At 49.1% G+C, this 24599-nt stretch overlaps 1 pseudogene; it reads right to left on the reverse strand.

Moving 5' to 3' along the window:
* Positions 1–6756: 6756 nt before the first annotated feature.
* Positions 6757–8097, reverse strand: LOC112207639 (double homeobox protein 4-like protein 4; annotated as a pseudogene).
* Between the last annotated feature and the right edge of the window lie 16502 nt (positions 8098–24599).

Raw genomic sequence — 24599 nt, forward strand, 5'->3', positions numbered from 1 at the left:
TGATGTAACTCTTGTCTTATCTCTGACTACAGGGGCCTTGTGACACATTTATGCACTGATCACCCAGGTGACGTAACCCTTGTGTAGGCTCTGCCAAAAGGAGGCATTGTGACATAACTCTGCACTGATCACCCAGGTGATGGGACTCTTGTCTAGGCTCTCCCTACAGGGGCATTGTGACATATCTCTGCAGTGATCACGCAGGTGATGTAGCTCTTGTCCATATCTGCCTACTGGTGGCATTGTGACATGTTTCTGCACTGATCACACAGGTGATGGACCCTTGTCTTGGATATGCCTATGGGGCATAGTGACATATCTCTGCACTGATCACTCATGTGATGTAACGCTTGTCTAAGCTGCGCCTAAAGGGGAATTGTGACAGATACATCCACTGATCACCCAGGTGATGTAACAATTTTCTGGGATTTTTCTACTGGGGGCTTTGTGACATATCTTTGCACTGATCACCCAGGAGATTTAACTGTTGTCTAGGCTCGGTCTAAAGGGGCTTTGTGACATATTTCTGCACTGATCACCCAGGTGATGGGACTTCTCTCTAGGCTCTTCCTACTGGGGGAATTGTCACATATTTCTGGACCGATCACCGAGGTGACGGACTCTTGTCTTGAATTTGCCTATGGGGGCATTGTGACATATCCCTGCACTCATCACCCAGGTGATGTAACTCTGGTCTAAGCTCTGCCTAAAGGGGCAATGTGACAGGTCTCTGCACTGATCACTCAGGTGATGTAACTATTGTCTAATTTCTGCTTAAAGGGGCCTTGTCACATATCTCTGCCCTGATCACCCAGGTGAGGTATCTCTTGTCTAGGCTCTGCTTACAGGGGTTATTGTGACATATCTCTGCACTGATCACCTAAGTGATGTAACATTTGTGTAAGCTCTGCCTACAGCGGCATTTTGACATACCTCTGCACTGTTAACCGAGGTGATGTAACTCCTGTCTAGGCTGTGCCCACAGAGGGATTGAGACATATCTCTGCACTGATCCCGAGGTGATCCAACTCTTGCCTGGTCTGTGACTTCTGGGGACATTGTGACATATCTCTGCACTGATCTCCCAGGTGCTGTAACTTTAGTCTAGGCTCTGGCTACACGGCATTGTGACATATCACTGCACTGATCACCCAGGTGATATAACTCTTGTCTAGGCTCTGAAAACAGGGGGCTTGTGACATATCTCTGCACTGATCACCCAGGTGATGTAACTCTTCTCTAGGCTCTGCTTAGAGCTGTGCTCTAACTCTGCTTAGAGTGCTGTGAGATATCTCTGCACTGATCACCCAGGTGAAGTAACTCTTGTCTAGGCTCTGCCTTATGTAGACATTGTGACATATCTCCGCGCTGATCACCAAGGTGATGTCACTACTGTCAAAGATATGGCTACAGGGATATTGTGACATGTCACTGCAATGATCACACTGCTGATGTAACCCTTGTCTAGGCTCTGGCTACAGGGGGCTTGTGACACAACTCTGCACTGATCACCCAGGTGATATAACCCTTGTCTACCCTCTGCCAAAAGGGGGCATTGTGACATAACTCTGCACTGATCACCCAGGTGATGGTACACTTGTCTAGGCCCTGCCTACAGGGGCATTGTGACTTAAATCTGCAGTGATCACGCAGGTGATGTAACTCTTGTCTTGGATGTGCCTATGGGGTCATAATGACTTATCTCTGCACTGATCACTCTTGTGATATAACGCTTGTCTGAGCTGCGCCCTAAAGGGGAATTGTGACAGATATCTCCACTGATCACCCAGGTGATGTAACAATATTCTGGGATTTGTCTACAGGGGGCTTTGTGACATATCTTTGCACTGATCACCCAGGAGATGTAACGCTTGTCTAGGATCGGCCTACGGGGGATTTGTGACATATTTCTGCACTGATCACCCAGGTGATGTAACTGTTGTCTAGGCTCTGTCTACAGGGGCTTTGTGACATATCTCTGCACTGATCACCCAGGTGATGTAACTCTTGTCTAGGCTCCACCTACAGGGTGTATTGTGACGTATCTCTGCACTGATCACCGAGGTGATGTAACTTTTATCTAGGCTCTGCCTACAGGGGCGTTTTGACATAGCTCTGCACAGATTACCTAGGTTATGTAACTCTTGTCCACTCTCTGCCTACAGGGGGCATTGTGAAATATCTCTGCACTGATCACTCAGGTGATGGGACTCTTCTCTATACTCTGCCTAAAGGGCGATTTGTGACATATCTGTGCACTGATCACCCAGGTGATGGAAGTCTTGTCTGGGCTCTGTCTATGGGGGCATTGAGTCAAATATCTGCACTGATTACCCAGGCGATGTAAGTATATTCTACGCTCTGTCTGCAGGGATTTTTGTGACATATCACTGCACTGAACACATAGGTGATGTAAGCTTTGTTCGGGCTTTGGCTACAGAGGGCTTTCTGACATATCTATGCACTGATCTCTGAGGTGATGCAACTCTTGTCTAGGCATTGCCTACAGGGGACATTGGTACATATCTCCGCACTGATCACACAGATGATGGACTCTTCTCTTAGATCTGCCTACATGGACATTGTGACACATCTCTGAACTGATCAACCAAGTGATGAAACTCTTGTCTAGGCTCTGCCTACAGAGGCTATGTGACACATCTCTGTACTGATCACCCTGGGGAGGGATCTCTTGCCTACACTCTGCCTACAGGAGGCTTTATGACTTATACCTGCACTGATAACCTAGGTGATGTAACACTGGTCTAGACTCTGCCTACACGGGAATTCTCACATATCTCTGCAGTGATCACCTGGGTGATGTAACTCCTGTCTAGGTTCAGCCTACAGGAGCGTTATAACATATCTCTGCACTGATCACGCAGGTGATGTAACCCTTTTCTAAACTCTGCCTACAGGGGCATTGTGACAGGTCTCTCCACTGATCACCTATGTGATGTTACTCTTGTCCTCCGTCTGCCCAAAGGGAGCATTGTGAAATATCTCTGCACTGTTCACCGAGGTGATTCAAACTTTGTCTAGGATCTGCCTACAGGGGGAATTTTGTAATATCTCTGCACTGATCCACTAGGTGATGTAACCCTTGTCTAGGCTCTGCCTGCAGGGGCGTATTCACATATCCCTGAACTGATGACGAAGGTGATGTAACTCTTGCCTAGGCTTTGCCTACAGGGGACATTGTGACATATCTCTACACTGATCACCCAGGTGATGCAACTCTTCTCTATGCTCTGCCTACAGGGGCCATTGTGACATACCTCTGCACTAATCACCCAGGTGATGTAACTCTTTTCTAGTCTCTGCCTACAGAGGGCGTATTGACATCACTCTGCACGGATCACCCGGGTTATGTAACTCTTGTCTAGGCCCTGCTTATAGGGGCATTGTGACTTATCTCTGCACTGATCACCCAGGAGATGTGACTCTGGTGTAAGCTCTGCCTTGAGGGACATTGGGACATATCTCTGCACTGATCGCTGAGGTGATGTAAAACATATCTAGGCTTTTCCTACAGTGGGATTTATGACATAACTCTGCACTGATCACCCAGGTGATGTAACTCTTGTCTAGGCTCTGCCTACGGGGGTTATTGTGAGATATCTCTGTACTGATCACCCAGGTGATGTAACATTTTTCTAGGCTCTGCCTACAAGAGCATTTTAACATATCACTGCACTGATATCCGAGATGATGTAACTCTTGTATAGGCTTCGCCGACAGCGAACATTGAGGCATATCTCTGCAATGGTCACCGAGGTGATGCAACTCTTTTCTGGGATCGGCTTAGAGGGGGCATTCTTACATATCTCTTCCCTGATCACTCAGGTGATGTAACTCTTGTCTAGGATCTGCGTACTGGAGACTTTGAGACATATCTCCGCACTGATCACCCAGGTGATGTCTCTTTTGTCAAGGATATGGCTACAGGGATATTGTGACCTGTCACTGCACTGATCACACAGCTGATGTAACTCTTGCCTAGGCTTTGGCTACAGGGGGCTTGTGACTCATCTCTGCACTGATCACCCAGGTGATGTAACCCTTGTCTAGACTCTGCCAAAAGGGGGTATTGTGACAAAACGGCACTGATCACACAGGTGATGGGACTCTTGTCCAGGCTCTGCCTACAGGGGCATTGTGACATATCTCTGCACTGATCACGCAGGCGATGTAACTCTTGTCTATATCTGCCTACTTGTGGCATTGTGGCATATTTCTGCAGTGATCACTCAGGTGATGGACTCTTGTCTTGGATCTGCCTATGTGGGCTTTGTGACATATGTCTGCACTGATCACTCTTGTGATGTAAAGCTTGTCTAAGCTGCGCCTAAAGGGGAATTCTGACAGATATCTGCACTGATCACCCAGGTGAAGTAGCAGTTTTCTGGGATTTGTCTACAGGGGACTTTGTGACATATCTTTGCACTGATCACCCAGGAGATGTAACCCTTTTCTAGGCTCGGCCTAAAGGGACTTTGTGACATATTTCTGCACTGATCACCCAGGTGATGTAACTCCTGTCTAGGCTCCGCCTACAGGGGCTTTGTGACATATCTCTGCACTGGTCACCCAGGTGATGTAACTCTTGTCTAGGCTCCACCTACAGGGGGTATTGTGACGTATCTCTGCACTGATCACCCAGGTGATGTAACATTTTTCTGGGCTCTGTCTACTGGGGCGTTTTGACATAGCTCTGCACAGATCACCTAGGTTATGTAACTCTTGTCCACTCTCCGCCTACGTGTGGCATTGTGAGATATCTGCACTGATCACCCAGGTGATGGGACTCTTCTCTATACTCTGCCTAGAGGGTGATTTGTGACATATCTCTGCACTGATCACCCAGGTGATGGGAGTCTTGTCTAGGCTCTGTCTTTAGGGGCATTCTGTCAAATATCTGCACTGATCACCCAGGTGATGTAACTCTTTTCTAGACTCTGTCTACAGGGATTTTTGTGACATATCACTGCACTGATCACCAAGGTTATGTAAGCTTTCTATGGGCTTTGCCTACAGAAGGCTTTGTGACATATCTATGCACTGATTTTTGAGGTGATGCAACTCTTGTCTAGGCACTGCCTACAGGGGACATTGGTACATATCTCCACACTGATCACCTCGGTGATGGACTCTTGTCTTAGATCTGCCTACATGGACATTGTGATACATCTCTGAACTGATCAACCAAGTGATGAAACTCTTGTCTAGGCTCTGCCTACAGGGGCTTTGTGACACATCTCTGAACTGATCACCCTGGGGAGGGAACTCTTGTCTACGGTCTGCCTCCTGGAGGCTTTATGACTTATACCTGCACTGATAACCTAGGTGATGTAACACTTCTCTAGTCTCTGCCTACCCGGGAATTCTCACATATCTATGCACTGATCACCTGGGTGATGTAACTCCTACCTAGGTTCAGCCTGCAGGAGCTTTTTGAAATATCTCTGCACTGATCACCGTGGTCATGTAACGCTTGTCAAAGCTCTGCCTACAGGGGCATTGTGACAGATCTCTCCACTGCTCACCCAGGTGATGTAACAAATGTCCAGGCTTTGCCTACAGGGGGCTTTGTGATATACATTTCCACTGATCAAACAGGTGATGTAACCATTGTCTAGGTTCTGCATACAGGGGCTTTGGGACATATCTCTGCACTGATCACCACAGGGAGGAAACACTTGTCTACACTCTGCCTACGGGAGGCTTTACAACATATCCCTGCACTGATCACTAGGTGATGTAACACTTGTCTAGGCTCTGTCTACACGGGAATTTTCACATATCTCTACACTGATCACCTAAGTGTTGTAACCATTGTCTAGTTTCAACCTACTGGGGATTTCTGACATACCTATCCACTGATCACCGAGTTGATGTAAATCATTTCCAGGCTTTTTAACAGGGGACCTAGTGATATATCTCTGCAATGATCACCCAAATGATGCAAATATTCTCTAGGCTCCGCAGGGAGTGGGTATTGTGACATATTTCTGAACTGATCATCCAGGAGATGTAACTATTCTCCATGCTTTGACTAAAGAGTGTCGGAAGTTGTTGGGAGAGCCTCAGCTGGAATTTCACGGACGGACAAGGGCACAGAGAGGCCAGCGGGCTCCCTTGCATGACAGCCAGTGTGCACAATGAGCGCAGGTCTAGCCAGGATTCCGGCAAAGAGAGCTAGAATTCTGCGTTCCGCTGCCAGGCGCTCGATGGTGGCAGGGGGGAGGCTGCGGGGACATGGGCGGGCCGGCGACGGTGGCATGGAGGTGCAGAGGAGGCGAGCCGCTGGAGGGGTGTCAGGCCTGGACGCTGCGCGCGCCCTGTGTTTCGCGGGACAGGGTTCTTCACCCAGCCCAGGGGAGGACTCATTTTCTGGAGGGGGCGGTGGGTGCGGGGAGGGGTTTTCAGACGGGGGTGGGGTGGTGCAAATGCATGAGAGCTCTGCCCAGGCTACTCCCACAGCCCATGCGGCTGCCCGCAAACCGGCGTAGGAAGGCGGCCCACCTGCTGTTACATGGGAAAGCTCTGCGATCCCCGTGATGACCAGGAAAGAATGGCAGTTCTCCACTGTGTGGAGTCTCCCACTGGGCCTAGACCAAGATGGCAGGAATCCCAGGCCGGTCAGCCTGGTGGAGGGGGCGGGGGAAGGCACACCCCTCCATAGCCAGCAAGGTGTTCCCCGGGAAAGAGAGGCCACCGCCCTGCCCTGACCCGACCCCGTCCCAACACTGCGACCTAAATCTCCTCCAGCAGAGTCCAGTATTCTTCCTCGCTGAGGGGTTCTTCCAGCAAGGTGGCCTCTTCCAAGGCCTCCAAATCCCCCGGGGCCTCCGTTTCTAGGAAAGATTGAGCCTGCTGCAGAAACTCCGGGCTCGTCAGGAGCTCATTCAGCAGCAGGCCGGAGGAGAGTGCAGACATGCGCCCCGGCTCCTGGAGCGCCTGGGAGGGCGCCGGGGTGCCTTGCATCTGCCCCTGCTGTGCAGAGGCCTAGAGGGGCGCAGGCTGGTGAGGTGGAGCTGCCCCGTCTTGGGGTTCCCACGCCGCCCCGGAGACCTGGGTACCCCGGCCTCAGCCCCACCACAGACTCCCCTGGGACGCGGGAGGCGCAAGCACACCTTGGCCCTGTGGCCCCACTTGAGCGGGCCCAGGCTGTCCCACCCCACAAGGGCCTGGCAGGACGTCGCGCTGCGGGTCCCGGTCCTCCCGGATTTTGCCCGGTTTCGGAGTCCACTGAGGAGCCCGAGGGTGGGAGAGCGCCCCTTCCGGAGGAGCCGGGGCGGTGTAGGCACAATCCCCTCATGCTGGGACACTTTGGGAGATCCCCTCTGCCGGTGCGGCCTGGCTGGGCTGGAGCACGGGGACGACCCTCGCTCCCTGCCTCATGAAAGCCCCCGGTGGGAGAGCGCCAGGTGTGCGGGGCACGTGGGGTGTGTGAAGCCCTGTTCCCCATGCGCCAGTGTGGGCAAAGGCGACCCACGAGGGAGCAGGGTGACACCCGCCGGGGGCCGCGTTGCACAGGCCACCTGCCTGCACGGGCGCACTGCTAGCCTGTCCCGGGTGTCTGGCCCTTCTATTCTGAAACCAGATCTGAATCCTGGACTCCGGGAGGCCCGTCTCTCTGGCCAGCTCTTCCCTGGCGGCGATGCCTGGAAAGCGATCCTTCTCAAAGGCTCGGAGGAGCAGGGCGGTCTGGGATCCGGTGACGGCAGTCCGCTTTTGCCTGCCTTCTTGCAGGCCGTGTTTCCCGGGCCAGGGCCGAGATTCCCACCGGTGCTGCCTCAGCTGGCGTGACCTCTCATTCTGAAAGCAAATCTGGACCCAGGGCTCCGGAATGCTGATGTCCTGGGCCAGCCTTTCACTGGTGGCGATGCCCGGGCATGGGTTCTGCTCAAAGCAGGCTCGCAGGACCTGGCTTTGGCTCGGGGTCCAAACGAGTCTCCTTTGCCTTCCCCGTCCCCGGGATTCCGCTGGGAGGGTGCCGTCCGAAGTTGTCGGGAGGGTCATCGCGGGGAGCCCCGGCCAGAATTTCAAGGACGGACACGGGCAGAGAGAGGCCGGCGGGCTCCTGTGCACCTGAGCTGGCCTGTGCACTGCGTCAGGTGCAGCCAGGGGTCCTGCCCGGACAGCCAGCCAGCGGCTCTTATAAAGGTCTGCAGGCAGGCAGGCTCCACCCCTTCATGAATGGCACTGAGCCCTAAGACAGCACACCCTGCACTGGAAGTGTTCCAGGGCATCGAGGCCTGCGGCCAGGTGCTGGTGGGGTGGGGGGGGGAGGGCGTGGTGATGGTGGCGGTGGGGCCGGAGAGACGAAGAGGAAGGGGGCGAGGGGGAAGTGGTGAGGGTGGTGCTTTTCGAAGGGTTGGGTCTCCGGACCTCTCCAGGAATCCCGCGTGAACTGGAAGCAGCTCTCTTGGCTCCCACGCGTCTTCAGCAGGGAGAAACCGGCCTGGGAGGGTGGAGAGGAGTGTGGAACTTAACCTCCGTGGGAGTCTGGAGTGTTCCAGGCCCTCTCTCTGAGAAGGAGGCAGTGCATGTGGGTGTCGCCGTTGCCGGGACATTCTCACACACGCAGGCCTGTGGCTCTCGTTCATTTCCACGTAGAAGACCAGAACGAGACCCTAGAGAGAAGATGCCTCCCCGGCGTGATGGCCTGACGATGGATTCCCGTGTGTGGCAACATGCGGAGTCTGCAGTGTGGCTGGTTTGGAAACTAGTAAAGAGAGCGAAGGCACCATGCCGGTCTTCCACCCTTCCCTGCATGTTTCCGGGTGCCCGCAGAGCTCCGGGAGCAAACCGTCAGCATGACACATCTCTCAACTGATCCACAAATTGATGTAAAACTTGTCTAGGCTCTGCCTACAGGGGCTTTGTGAAATATCTCTGCAATGATCACCCAGGTGATAGGAATTTTGCCTAGGCTCTGCCTATGGGGACATTGTGACATATCTGTACACTGATCACCCAGGTGATGTAACTCTTGTGTTGGATCTGCCCATGGGGGCATTTTGACATATGTCTGCACTAATCACCCAGATGATGGGACACTTGTCTAGGCTCTGTGAATGGGGGCTTTGTGACATATCTCTGCACTGATCACCCAGGTGATGTAACGCTTGACTAGGCTCTGCCCACGGAACGTATTGACATATCACCGCATTGTTAACCGAGGTGATGTAACTCTTGTCCAGGCTCTGCCTATAGGGGGCCTTGTGACTTATCACTGCACTGATCATCTAGGTGATGTAACTCTGCTCTATGCTCTGTCTAAAGGGTTATTGTGACAGATCTGTGCACTGATCACTCACGTGATGTAATTATTGTCTAGGCTCTGCTTAAAGGGGCCTTGTCACATATCTCTGCACTGATCACCCAGGTGATGTAACTCTGCTCTAAGCTCTGCCTAAAGGGGCATTGTGACAGATCTCTGCACTGATCACTCAGGTGATGTAACTATTGTCTAGGCTCTGTTTACAGGGGGTATTGTGACATATCTCTGCAATGATCACCTAAGTGATGTAACACTTGTGTAAGCTCTGCCTACAGGGGCATTTTGACAAATCTCTGCACTGTTAACCGAGGTGATGTAACCCTTGTCTAGGCTGTGCCCACAAGGGGATTGAGACATATCTCAGCACTGATCCTGAGGTGATCCAACTCTTGCCTGATCTCTGCCTACTGGGGATATTGTGACATATCTCTGCACTGATCTCACAGGTGCTGTCACTTTAGTCTAGGCTCTGGCTACATGGCATTGTGACATATCACTGCACTGGTCACCCCGGAGATATGACCCTTGTATAGGCTCTGCCAAAGGGGGCTTGTGACACATCTCTGCACTGATCACCCACGTAATATAACTCTTCTCTAGGATCTGCCTACACGGTGCTTTGTGACATATCCCTGCAATGATCACCAAGGTGATATACCACTTCTCAAGGCTCTGCCTGCAGGGGCATTGCGATGTATCTCTAAACTGATCACCTAGGTCATGTAACTCTTGTCTAGGCTCTGCCTACAGTGGCATTGTGAAATATGTCTGCACTGATCACCCAGGTGATGTAACTCTTTTCTGGGATCTGCCTAGAGGGTGCATTGTGACATATGCCAGCAATGATCACCCAGGTGATGTACCACTTGTCAATGCTCTGCCTACAGGGACATTGTGTTGTATCCCTGCACTGATCACCTAGGTCATGTAACTCTCGTCTAGGCTCTGTCTACAGTGGCATTGTGACGTATCTCTGCACTGATCATCCAAGTGATTTAACTCTTGCCTAGGATGTGCCTAAAGGGACTTTGTGACATAACTCTGCACTGATCATCCAGGTGATGAGGCTTTTGTCTAGGCTCTGCCTAAGGGGGCATTGTGACATATTTCTGCACTGATCACCCAGGTGACGGACTCATGTCTTGAATCTGCCAATGGAGGCATTGTGACATATATCTTCACTGATCACCCAGTTGATGTAACAGTTGTATAAGCTCTGCCTACATGGGAATTGTGAGAGATCTCGCCCCTGATCACCCAAGTGATGTAACTATTGTCTAGGCTTTGCCTACAGGGGGCTTTGTGACATACCTTTGCACTGATCACCCAGGTGATGTAACTCATCTAAGTTCTGCCTACAGGAGATTTGTGACGTATCTCTGCAATGATCACTTAGGTGATGTAACATTTTTATAAGCACTGCCTACAGGGAATTTTTACAAATCTCTGCACTGATCACCTAGGTGATGTAACTCTTGTCTACCCTCTGCCCAAAGGGGGCATTGTGAAATATATTTGCAATGTTCACCCAGGAGATTCAACCCTTGTCTAGGATCTGCCTACAGGGGGTATTGTGAAATATCTCTGCACTGATCAACTAGGTGATGTAACTCTTGTCAAGGCTCTGCCTACAGAGGCGTTTTCACATTTCCCTGAACTGATGAGAAAGGTGATGTAACTCTTCTCTAGGCTCTGCCAACAGGGGCGTTTTCACATATCCCTGAACTGATGACAAAGGTGATGTAACACTTGCCTAGGCTTTGCCTACAGGGGACGTTGTGACATATCTCTGCACTGATAACCCTGGTGATGCAACTCTTCTCTATGCTCTGCCTACAGGGGACATTGTGACATATCTCTGCACTGATCAGGCAGGTGATGTAATGCTTTTCTAGTCTCTGCCTACAGAGGGCCTTGTGACATCACTCCGCACGGATCACCCGGGTTGTGTAACTCTTGTCTAGGCTCTGCCTATGAGGGCATTGCGACTTATCTCTGCACTGATCACCCAGGAGATGTGAATCTTGTCTAAGCTCTGCCTAGAGGGACAATGGGACATTTCTCTGCACTGATCACTGAGGTGATGCAAATATTGTCTAGGCTTTGCCTTCAGTGGGATTTATGACATATCTCTGCACTGATCACCCAGGTGATGTAACTCTTGTCTAGGCTCTGCTTACAGGGGGTATTGTGAGATATCTCTGCACTGATCACCCAGCTGATGTAACACTTGTCTGTGCTCTGCCTTCAGGGGCATTTTAACATATCACTGCACTGATCACCGGGATGATGCATCTCCTGTATAGGCTTCGCAGACAGGGGGCATTGAGACATATCTCTGCACTGAACACCGAGGTGATGCAACTCTTGTCTGGGATCTGCTTAAAGGGGGCATTGTGACATATCTATACCCTGATCACCCAGATGATGTAACTCTTGTCTAGGCTCTGCCTACTGGAGATATTGTGACATTTCTCCTCACTGATCACCCAGATGATGTCACTTTTGTCAAGGATATGGCTATGGGGACATTGTGACCTGTCACTGCACTGATCACACAGCTGATGTAACTCTTGTGTAGGCTCTGGCTACAGGGGGCTTCAGACACATCTCTGCACTGATCAGCCAGGTGATGTAACCCTTGTCTAGGCTCTGCCAAAAAGGGGCATTGTGACATAACTGTGCACTGATCACCCACGTGATGGGACTCTTGTCCACTCTCTGCCTACGGGGGGCATTGTGAAATATCTCTGCACTAATCACCCAGGTGATGGACTCTTGTCTACGATCTGCCTACGTGGACATTGTGACACATCTCTGAACTGATCAACCAAGTGATGAAACTCTTGTCTAGGCTCTGCCAACACGTGCTTTGTTACACATCTCAGCACTGATCACCCTGGGGAGGGAACTCTTGTCTACGCTCTGCCTACAGGAGGCTTTATGACTTATACCTTCACTGATAACCTAGGTGATGTAACATTTTTATAGGCTCGGCCTGCACGGGAATTCTCAAATATCTCTGCACTGATCACCCAGGTGATGTAACTCCTGTCTAGGTTCAGCCTACAGAAGCGTTTTGACATATCTCTGCACTGATCACCCAGGTGATGGGACTTTTGTCTAGGCTCTGCCTACGGGGGCATTGTGACATATCTCTACACTGATCACCCAAGTGATGTAACTCTTGTGTTGGATCTGCCTATGGGGGCATTGTGACATATTTCTGCACTGATCATCCAGGTGATGGGACTCTTGTCTAGGCTCTGTGTATGGGGCATTGTGACATATCTCTGCGCTGATCACCCAAGTGATGTAACTGTTTTCTAGTCTCGGCCTGCTGAGGGCGTTGTGACATCACTCTGCACGGATCACCCGGCTTATGTAACTCTTGTCTAGGCTCTGCCTACGGGGGCATTGTGACTTATGTCTGCACTGATCACCAAGGAGATGTGACTCTTGTCTAAGCTCTGCCTAGAGGGACATTGGGACATATCTCTGCACCGATCGCTGAGGTGATGTAAAACTTGTCTAGGCTTTGCCTACATTGGGATTTATGACATATCTCTGCACTGATGACCCAGGTGATGTAACTCTTGTCTAGGGTCTGCCTACTGGAGACATTTTGACATATCTCCGCACTGATCACCCAGGTGATGTCACTTTTCTCAAGGATATGGCTACATGGACATTGTGACATGTCACTGCACTGATCACACAGCTGATGTAACTCTTGTCTAGGATCTGGCTACAGGGGGCTTGTGACACATCTCTGCACTGATCACCTAGGTGATGTAACCCTTGTCTAGGCTCTGCCAAAAAGGGGCATTGTGACATAACTGCACTGATCACCCAGGTGATGGGACTCTTGTCTAGGCTCTGCCTACAGGGGCATTGTGACATATCTCTGCAGTGATCACGCAGGTGATGTAACTCTTGTCTATATCTGCCTACTGGGGGCATTGTGCCATATTTCTGCACTGATCACCCAGGTGATGGACTCTTGTCTTGGAACTGCTTATGGGGGTATAGTGACATATCTCCGCATTGATCACTCATGTGATGTAACGCTTGTCTAAGCTGCGCCTAAAGGGGAGTTGTGACAGATATCGCACTGATCACCCAGGTGATGTAACAATTTTCTGGGATTTGTCTACAGGGGACTTTGTGACATATCTTTGCACTGATCACCCAAGAGATGTAACTCCTTTCTAGGCTCGGCCTACAGGGGCTTTGTGACCTATTTCTGCACTGATCAGCCAGGTGATGTAACACTTGTTTAGGCTCTGCCTACAGGGGCTTTGTGAAATATATCTGTACTAATCACCCATGTGATGTAACTCGTGTCTAGTCTCCACCTACAGGGGGTATTGTGACGTATATCTGCATCTGTCACCCAGGTGATGTTACTCTTGTCTAGGCTCCACCTACAGTGGGTATTATATAACTCTACACAGGTCACCTTGGTTATGTAACTCTTGACCCCTCTCTGCCTACAGGGTCATTGTGAACTATCTCTGCACTGATCACCCAGGTGATGGGACTCTTCTCTATACTCTGCCTAGAGGGGGATTTGTGACATATCTCTGCATTGATCACCCAGGTGATGGAAGTCTTCTTTAGGCTCTGTCTATGGGGGCATTGTGTCAAATATCTGCACTGATCACCCAGGTGATGTAACTCTTCTCTAGGCTCTGTCTTCAGGGATTTTTCTCACATATGACTGCACTGATCACCTCGGTGATGTAAGCCTTGTATGGGCTTTGCCTGTGGAAGGCTTTATGACATATCTATGCACTGATCCCTGAGGTAATGCAAGTCTTGTCTAGGCATTGCCTGCAGGGGACATTGGTACATATCTCTGCACTGATAACCGAAGTGATGGACTCTTGTCTTAGATCTGACAACATGGACATTGTGACACATCTCTGAACTGATCAACCAAGTGATGAAACTCTGGTCTAGGCTCTCCCTACAGGGGCTTTGTGACACATCTCTGCACTGATCACCCTGGGGAGAGAACTCTTTACCACGCTCTGCCTATAGGAGGATTTATGACTTATAACTGCACTGATAACCTAGGTGATGTAACACTTGTCTAGGCTCCGCCTACATTGGAATTCTCACATATCTCTGCACTGATCACTCATGTGATGTAACGCTTGTCTAAGCTGAGCTTAAAGGGGAATAGTGACTGATATCTCCAATGATCACCCAGGTGAGGAAACAATTTTCTGGGATTTGTCTACAGGGGGCTTTGTGACATATCTTTGCACTGATCAACCAGTAGATGTATCTCTTGTCTAGGCTCTGCCTACAGGGGCTTTGTGACATATTTCTGCACTGATCACCCAGGTGATGTAACTCTTATTTAGGCTCTGCCTACAGGGGCTTTGTGACATATCTCTGCACTGATCACCCAGAAGATGTAACTCTTGTCAGGGCTCCATCTACAGGGGGTATTGTGATGTATCTCAGCGCTGATCACCCAGGTGACGTAACTCTTGTCTAGGCTCCACCAACCGGGGGTATTGTGACATATCTCTGCCCTGATCACCCAGGTGATGTAACATTTATCTAGCCTCTGCCTACAGGGTCGTTTTGACATAGCTCTGCACAGATCACCTAAGTTATGTAACTGTTGTCCACGCTCTGCCTACAGGGGGCATTGTGAAATATCTCTGCTCTGATCACCTAGGTGATGGGACTCTTCTCTATACTCTGCCTAGAGGGGGATTTGTGACATATCTCTGCACTGATCACCCAGGAGATGGAAGTCTTGTCTAGGCTCTGTCTATGGGGTCACTGTGTCAAATATCTGCACTGGTTACCCAGGTGATATAAGTATTTTCTCGGCTCTGTCTACAGGGATTTTTGGGACATATCACTGCAATATTCACCTAGGTGATGTAAGACTTTAATGGGCTTTGTCTACAGAAGTCTTTGTGACATATCTTTGCACTGATCTCTGAGGTGATGCAACTCTTGTCTAGGTACTGCCTACAGGGGACATTGGTACATATCTCTGCACTGATGACCCAGGTGATGGTCTGTTGTCTCAGATCTGCCTACATGGACATTATGACACATCTCTGAACTGATCAACCAAGTGATGAAACTCTTGTGTAGGCTCTGCCTACGGGGGCTTTGTGACACATCTCTGCACTTATCACCCTGGGGAGGAGACTCTTGTCTATGCTCAGCCTACAGGAGGCTTTATGGGTTATACCTGCACCACTAACCTAGGTGATGTAACACTTGTCAAGGCTCTGCCTACACGGGAATTCACACATATCTCTGCACTGATCACCCAGGTGATGTAACTCTGGTCTAGGTTCTGCTTACAAGGGGTATGGTGACATATCTCTGTAATGAACACCTAAGTGATGTAACACTTGTGTAGGCTGTGCCTACAGGGGTATTTTGACATATTCCTGCACTGTTAACCGAGGTGATGTAACTCTTGTCAAGTCTGTGCCCACAGGGGTATTCAGACATATCTCTGCACTAATCCAGAGGTGATCCAACTCTTGCCTGGTCTCTGCCTACTGGGGACATTTTGACATGTCTCTGCACTGATCTCCCAGGTGCCGTAACTTCAGTCTAGGCTCCGGTTACATGGCATTGTGACATATCACTGCACTGATCACCCAGGGTAAATAACTCTTGTCTAGGTTCGGAAGACAGGGGGCTTGTGACATATCTGTGCACTGATCACCCAGGTGATATAAGGCTTCACTAGGATCTGCCTACAGGTTGCTTTGTGACATATCCCTGCAACGATCACCCAGGTGATACAGAAATTTTCAAGGCTCTGCCTACAGGGCATTGCGATGTATCTCTGTACTGATCACCTAGGTCATGAAACTCTTGTCTAGGCTCTGCCTACAGTGGCATTGTGACATATCTCTGCACTGATCACCCAGGTGATGTAACTCTTTTCTAGGATCTGCCTACAGGGTGCTTTGTGACATATCCCTGCAATGATCACCTAGGTGATGTACCACTTGTCAAGGCTCTGCCTACAGGGACATTGCGATGTATCTCTGCACTGATCACCTAGGTCATGTAACTCTTGTCTAGGCTCTGCCTACAGTGGCATTGTGACATATCTGCACTGATCATCCAAGTGATGTAACTCTTGTCTAGGATCTCCGTAAAGTTTGCTTTGTAACATAACTCTGCACTGATCATCCAGGTGATGGGGCTTTTGTCTAGGCTCTGCTGGAGGGGGCATTGTGACATATTTCTGCATTGATCACCCACGTGACGGACTCTTGTCTTGGATCTGCCTATGGGGGCATTGTGACATATCTCTGCACTGATCATCCAGGTGTTGTAACTGTTGTATAAGCTCTGCCGACAGGCGAATTGTGAGAGATCTCGCCACTGATCCCCCAAGTGATGTAACTATTGTCTAGGCTTTGCCTGCAGGGGGCTTTGTGACATACGTTTGCACTGATCACACAGGTGACGTAACTCATCTAATGTCTTTCTACAGGAGCTTTGTGACATATCTCTGCAATGATCACTTAGGTGATGTAACAGTTTTATGAGCACTGCCTACAGGGAATTTTGACAAATCTCCGCACTGATCACCTAGGTGATGTAAGTCTTGTCTACCCTCTGCCCAAAGGGGGCATTGTGAAATATCTCTGCACTTATCACCCAGGTGATTCAACTCTTGTCTGGCATCTGCCTACAGGGGGTATTGTGAAATATCTCTGCACTGATCAACTAGGTGATGTAACTCTTGTCTAGGCTCTGCCTACAGGGGCTTCTTCAAATATCCCTGAACTGATGACAAAGGTGATGTAACCCTTGTCTAGGCTTTGCCTACAGGGGACATTGTGACATATCTCTGCACTGATCACCCAGGAGATGCAACTCTTCTCCATGCTCTGCCTACAGGGGACATTGTGACATATCTCTGCACTGATCACCCAGGTGATGTAACTCTTTTCTAGTCTCTGCCTACAGAGGGCGTTGTGACATCACTCTGCACAGATCACCCGGGTTATTTAACTCTTGTCTATGCTCTGCCTACGGGGGCATTGTGAATTATCTCTGCACTAATCAACCAAGAGATTTGACTCTTTTCTAAGCTCTGCCTAGAGGGACATTGGAACATATCTCTGCATTGATCGCTGAGATGATGTAAAAGTTGTCTAGGCTTGCCTACTGTGGGATATATGACGTATCTCTGCACTGATGACCCAGGTGATGTAACCCTTGTGTAGGCTCTGCCTACAGTGGCACTTTTACATATCACTGCAATGATCATCAAGATGATGAAACTCTTGTATAGGCTTCGCCAACAGGGGGCATTGAGACATGTCTCTTCACTTATCACCGAGGTGATGCAACTCTTGTCTAGGATTTGCTTACAGGGGGCATTGTGACATATCTCTGCCCTGATCACCCAGGTGATGTAACTCTTGTCTAGGCTCTGCCTACTGGAGACATTATGACATATCTCCGCACTGATGACCCAGGTGATGTCACTTTTGTCAAGGATATGGCTACAGGGGCATTGTGACATGTCACTGCTCTGATCACACAGCGGATGTAACTCTTGTCTAGGCTTTGGCTACAGGGGGCTTGTAACATATCTCTGTACTGATCAACCAGGTGATGTAAACACTGTTTGGGCTCTGCCAAAAAGGGGCATTGTGACATAACTCGGCACTGATCACCCAGGTGATTGGATCCTTGTCTAGGCTCTGCCTGCAGGGGCATTGTGACATATCTCTGCAGTGATCACACAGATGATGTAATTCTTTTCTATATCTGCCTACTGGCGGCATTGTGGCATATTTCTGCACTGACCACCCAGGTGATGGACTCTTGTCTTGGATCTGCCTATGGGGGCATAGTGACATATCTCTGCACTGATCCCTCATGTGATGTAAGGCTTGTCTAAGCTGCGCCTGAAGGGGAATTGTGACAGATATGTCCACTGATCACCCAGGTGATGTAACAATTTTCTGGGATTTGTTTACAGGGGGATTTTTGACATATCTGTTCAGTGATAACCCAGGAGATGTTACTCTTGTCTAGGCTCGGCCTACAGGGGCTTTCTGAGATATTTCTGTACTGATCACCCAGCTGATGAAACTCATGTCTAGGCTCTGCCTACAGGGGCTTTGTGACATATCTCTGCATTGATCACCAAGGTGATGTAACTCTTGTCTAGGCTCCACCTACAGGGGGTATTGTGACGTATCTCTGCACTGATCACCCAGGTGATGTAACAATTATCTAAGATCTGCCTACAGGGTCGTTTTGACATAGCTCTGCACAGATCACCTAGGTTATGTAACTCTTGTCCACTGTCTGCCTACAGGGGGTATTGTGAAATATATCTTCACTGATCACCCAGCTGATGGGACTCTTCTCTATACTCTGCCTAGAGGGGGATTTGTGACATATCTCTGCACTGATCACCCAGGAGATGGAAGTCTTGTCTAGGCCCTGTTTCTGGGGGCATTGTGTCAAATATCTGCACTGGTCAACCAGGTGATGTAAGTATTTTCTCGGCTCTGTCTACAGGGATTTTTGTGACATATCACTGCATTGAACACCTAGGTGATGTAAGCCTTGTATGGGCTTTGCCTACAGAAGGCTTTGTGACATATTTGTGCACTGATCTCTGAGGTGATGCAACTCATGTCTAGGCACTGCCTACAGGGGACATTGGTACATATCTCTGTACTGATCACCCAGGTGATGGACACTTGTCTTAGATCTGCCTACATGGACATTGTGACACATCTCTGAACTGATCAACCAAGTGATGAAACACTTTTCTAGGCTCTGCCTACAGGGGCTTTGTGACATATCTCTGCACTGATCACCTTGGGCAGGGAACTCTTGTCTACACTCAGCCTACAGAAGTCTTTAAGACTTATACCTGCACTGATAACCTAGGTGATGTAACACTTGTCTAGACTCTGCCTACGCAGGAATTGTCACATATGTCTGCACTGATCAGCCGGGTGATGTAACTCCTGTCTAGGTTCAGCCTACAGGAGCTTTTTGACATATATCTGCACTGATCACCCAGGTGATGTAACTCTTGTCTAAGCTCTGCCTACAGGGGCATTGTGACAGATCTCTCCACTGCTCAGCCAGGTGATGTAACGATTGTCTGGGCTTTGCCTACAGGGGGCTTTGTGATATATATTTCCACTGATCAAACAGGTGATGTAACCCTTGTCAAGGTTCTGCTTACTGGGGCTTTGTGACATAACTCTGCACTGATCATCCCGGTTTGGGGGCTTTTGTCTAGGCTCTGCCTAAGGGGGCATTGTGACATATTTCTGCACTGATCACCCAGGTGAGACTCTTGCCTTGGATCTGCCTAAGGGGGCATTGTGACATATCTCTACACTGATCACCCAGGCGATGTAACTGTTGTATAAGCTCTGCCTACAGGGGAATTGTGAGAGATCTCGCCACTGATCACCCAAGGGATGTAACTATTGTCTATGCTTTGCCTACAGGGGGCTTTGTGACATACTTTGCACTGATCACCCAAGTAATGTAACTCATCTAAGTTCTGCCTACAGAAGCTTCGTGACATATCCCTACACTGATCACTTAGGTGATGTAACATTTTATAAGCACTGCCTACAGGGAATTTTGACATATCTCTGCACTGATCACCTAGGTGATGTAACTGTTGTCTACCCTCTGCCCAAATGGGGCATTGTTAAATGTCTCTGCATTGATCACCCAGGTGATTCAACTCTTCTCTACGATCTGCCTACAGGGGGTATTGTGAAATATGTCTGCACTGATCAACTAGGTGATGTAACTCTTGTCTAGGCTCTGTCTACAGGGGTGTTTTCACATATCCCTGAACTGATGACAAAGGTGATGTACCTCTTGCCTAGGCTTTGCCTACAGGGGACATTGTGACATATCTCTGCACTGATTACCCAGGTGATGCAACTCTTCTCTATGCTCTGCCTACAGGGGACATTGTGACACATCTCAGCACTGATCACCCAGGTTATGTAACCCTTGTCTAGGCTCTGCCAAAAGGGGGCATTGTGACATAACTCTGCACTGATCACCCAGGTGATGGGACTCTTGTATATGCTCTGCCTACAGGGGCAATGTGACATATCTCTGCAGTTATAACACAGGTGATGTAACTCTTGTCTATATCTGCCTACTGGCGGAATTGTGGTATATTTCTGCACTGATCACCCAGGTGATGGTCTCTTGTCTTGGATCTGCCTTTTGGGGCATAGAGACATATATCTGCACTGATCACTCTTGTGTTGAAACGCTTGTCTAAGCTGCACCTAAAGGGGAATTGTGACAGATATCTCCACTTATCACCCAGGTGCTGTAACAATATTCTGGGATTTGTGTACAGGGGGCTTTGTGCCATATATTTGCACTGATTGCCCAGGAGATATAACTCTTTTCTAGGCTCGGCCTACAGGGGCTTTGTGACATATTTCTTCACTGATCACCCAGGTGATATACCACTTGTCAAGGCTCTGCCTACAGGGACATTGTGACAGAACTCTGCACTGATCACCCAGGTGACGTAACTCTTGTCTACGCTCCACCTACAGGGGGTATTGTGATGTATCTCTGCACTGATCACCCATGTGATCTTACATTTATCTAGTCTCTGCCTACAGGGCCATTTTGACATAACTCTGCACAGATCAACTAGGTTATGTAACTCTTGTCCACTCTCTGCCTACAGGGGGCATTGTGAAATATCTCTGCACTGATCACCCAGGTGATGGATGTATTTTCTAGGCTCTGTCTACGGGGGTATTGTGTCAAATATCTGCAGTGATCACCCAGGTGATGTAACTCTGGTCTAGGCTCTGTCTGCAGAGATTTTTGTGACATATCACAGCACTGATCCCCTAGATGATGTAAGCCTTGTATGGGCTTTGCCTACAGAAGGCTTTATGACTTATCTCTGCACTGATCTATGAGGTGATGCAACTCTTGTCTAGGCACTGCCTACAGGGGACATTGGTAAATATCTCTGCACTAATCACCCAGGTGATGGACTCTTGTCTTAGGTCTGCCTACATGGACATTGTGACACATCTCTGAACTGATCAACCAAGTGATGAAACTCTTGTCTAGGCTCTGCCTACAGGGGCTTTGTGACACATCTCTGAACTGATCACCCTGGGGAGGGAACTCTTTTCTACGCTCTGCCTACAGGAGGCTTTATGTCTTATACCTGCACTGATAACCTAGGTGATGTAACAATTGTCTTGGCTCTGCCTACACGAGAATTCTCACATATCTCTGCACTGATCACCCAGGTGACAGACTCTTCTTCTCTTGCATCTGCCTATGGGGGCTTTGTGACATATTTCTGTACTGATCACCCAGGTGATGTAACTCTTGTTTAGGCTCCAACTACAGGGTGTATTGTGACGTATCGCTGCACTGATCTCCCAGGTGATGCAACATTAATCTAGGCTCTGCCTACTGGAGACATTGTGACATATCTCCGCAGTGATCACCCAGGTGATCTCACTTTTCTCAAGGATATGGCTACAGGGACATTGTGACATGTCACTGCACTGATCACACAGCTGATATAACACTTGTCTAGGCTCTGGCTACAGGGGACTTGTGACACATCTCTGTACTAATCACCCAGGTCATGTAACCCTTGTCTAGGCTCCGCCAAAAGGTGGCATTGTGACATAATTCTGCACTCATCTTCCAGGTGACGGGACTCTTGTCTAGGCTCTGCCTTCAGGGTCATTGTGACATACCTCTGCAGTGATCACACAGGTGATGTAACTCTTGTCTATATCTGCCTACCTGCGGCATTGTGGCATACTTCTGCATTGATCACCCAGGTGACGGACTCTTGTCTTGGATCTGCCTATGGTGTCATAGTGACATATCTCTGCAGTGATCACTCATGTGATGTAACGCTTGTCTAAGCTGCGCCTAAAGCTGAATTGTGACAGATCGCTGCCTGCAGGGGCATTGTGAAATATCTCTGCACTGATCACCCAGGTGAAGGGACTCTTCACGAGACTCTGCCTACTGGGGGCATTGTCACATATTTCTGCACTGATCACCCAGGTGATGGACTCTTGTCTTGGATTTGCCTTTGGGGGCATTGTGACATATCTCTGCACTGATCAACCAGGTGATGTAACTGTCGTCTAAGCTCTGCCTAAAGGGGCATTGTGACAGATCTCTGCACTGCTCAGTCAGGTGATGTAACTATTGTCTAGGTTCTGCTTAAAGGGGCCTTGTCACGTATCTCTGCACTGATCACCCAGATGATGTAACATTTGTCTCGGCTCTGCTTACAGGGGGTATTGTGACATATCTCTGCAATGATCACCTAAGTGATGTAACACTTGTGTAGGCTCTGCCTACAGGGCCATTTTGACATATCTCTGCACTGTTAAACGAGGTGACGTTACTCTTGTCTAGGCTGTGCCCACAGGGGGATTGAGACATATCTCTGCACTGATCCCGAGGTGATCCAACTCTTGCCTGGTCTCTGCCTACTGGGGACATTGTGACATATCTCTCCACTGATCTCCCAGGTGCTGTAAATTTAATCTAGGCTCTGGCTACACCGTAATGTGACATATCACTGCACTGATCACCCAAGTGATATAACACTTGTCTAGGCTCTGCCTACAGGGGGCTTGTGACATATCCCTGCAAAGATAACCCAGGTGATATAACTCTTACCTAGGATCTGCCTACAGGGTGCTTTGTGACATATCCCTGCAAAGATAACCCAGGTGACGTGCCACTTGTCAAGGTTCTGCATACGGGGACATTGCAATCTATGTCTGCACTGATCAACTAGGTCATGTAACCGTTGTCTAGTCTCTGACTACAGTGGCTTTGTGACATATCTGTGCACTGATCATCCAAGCGATGTAACTCTTGTCTAGAATCTGCCTAAAGGGACTTTGTGACATAACTCTGCACTGATCATCCAGGTGATGGGGCTTTTGTCTAGGCTCTGCCTAAGGGGGCATTGTGACTTATTTCTGCACTGATCACCCAGGTGACGGACTCTCGTCTTGGATCTGCCTATGGGGGTATTGTGACATATCTCTGCACTGATCGCCCAGGTGATGTAACTGTTGTATAATCTCTGCCTTCAGGGGAATTGTGAGAGATCTCGCCACTGATCACCCAAGTGATGTAACCATTTTCTAGACCTTGCCTGCAGGGGGCTTCGTGACATACCTTTCCACAGATCACCCAGGTGATGTAACTCATAATAGTTCTGCCTACAGGAGCTTTGTGACATATCTCTGCACTGATCACTTAGGTGATGTAACAGTTTTGTAAGCACTGCCTGCAAGGAATTTTGACAAATCTCTGCACTGATCACCTAGATGATATAACTCTTGTCTACCCTCTGCCCAAAGGGGGCATTGTGAAATATCTCTGCGCTGATCACCCAGGTGATTAAACTCTTGTCTAGGATCTGCCTACAGGTGTTTTGTGAAATATCTCTGCACTGATCAACTAGGTGTTGTAACTGTTGTCTAGGCTCTGCCTAGAGGGGCGTTTTCACATATCCCTGAACTGATGACAAAAGTGATGTACCTCTTGCCTAGGCTTTGCCTACAGGGGACATTGTGACATATCTCTGCACTGATCACTCAGGTGATGCAACTCTTCTCTATTCTTTGCCTACAAGGGACATTGTGACATTTCTCTGCACTGATCACCCATGTGATGCAGCTCTTCTCTAGACTCTGCCTACAGGGGGAATTGTGAAATATCTCTGCACTGATCACCCAGGTGATGTAACAATATTCTAGTCTCTGCCTACAGGGTGCTTTGTGGCATATCCCTGCAATGATCATGCAGATGATGTACAACTTGTCAAGGCTCTGCCTACAGGGACATTGCGATGTATCTCTGCACTGATCACCTAGGTCATGTAACTCTTGTCTAGGCTCTGCCTACAGTGGCATTATGACATATATCTGCACTGATCACACAGGTGATTCAACTCTTGTCTAGTATCTGCCTACAGGGGGTATTGTGAAATATCACTTCTCTGATCAACTAGGTGGGGTAACTGTTGTCTAGGCTCTGCCTACAGGGTCGTTTTCACATATCCATGAACTGATGACAAAACTGTTGTAACTCATGCCTAGGCTTTTCCTACAGGGGACATTGTGACATATCTCTTCATTGATCACCGAAGTGATGCAACTCTTCTCTATGCTCTGCCTACAGGGGACACTCTGACATATCTCTGCAATGATCACCCAAGTGACGCAACTCTTCTCTAGGCACTGCCTACAAG

The sequence above is a fragment of the Pan troglodytes genome, chromosome 16, assembly GCF_028858775.2.
Source record: "Pan troglodytes isolate AG18354 chromosome 16, NHGRI_mPanTro3-v2.0_pri, whole genome shotgun sequence".
Taxonomy (NCBI): domain Eukaryota; kingdom Metazoa; phylum Chordata; class Mammalia; order Primates; family Hominidae; genus Pan; species Pan troglodytes.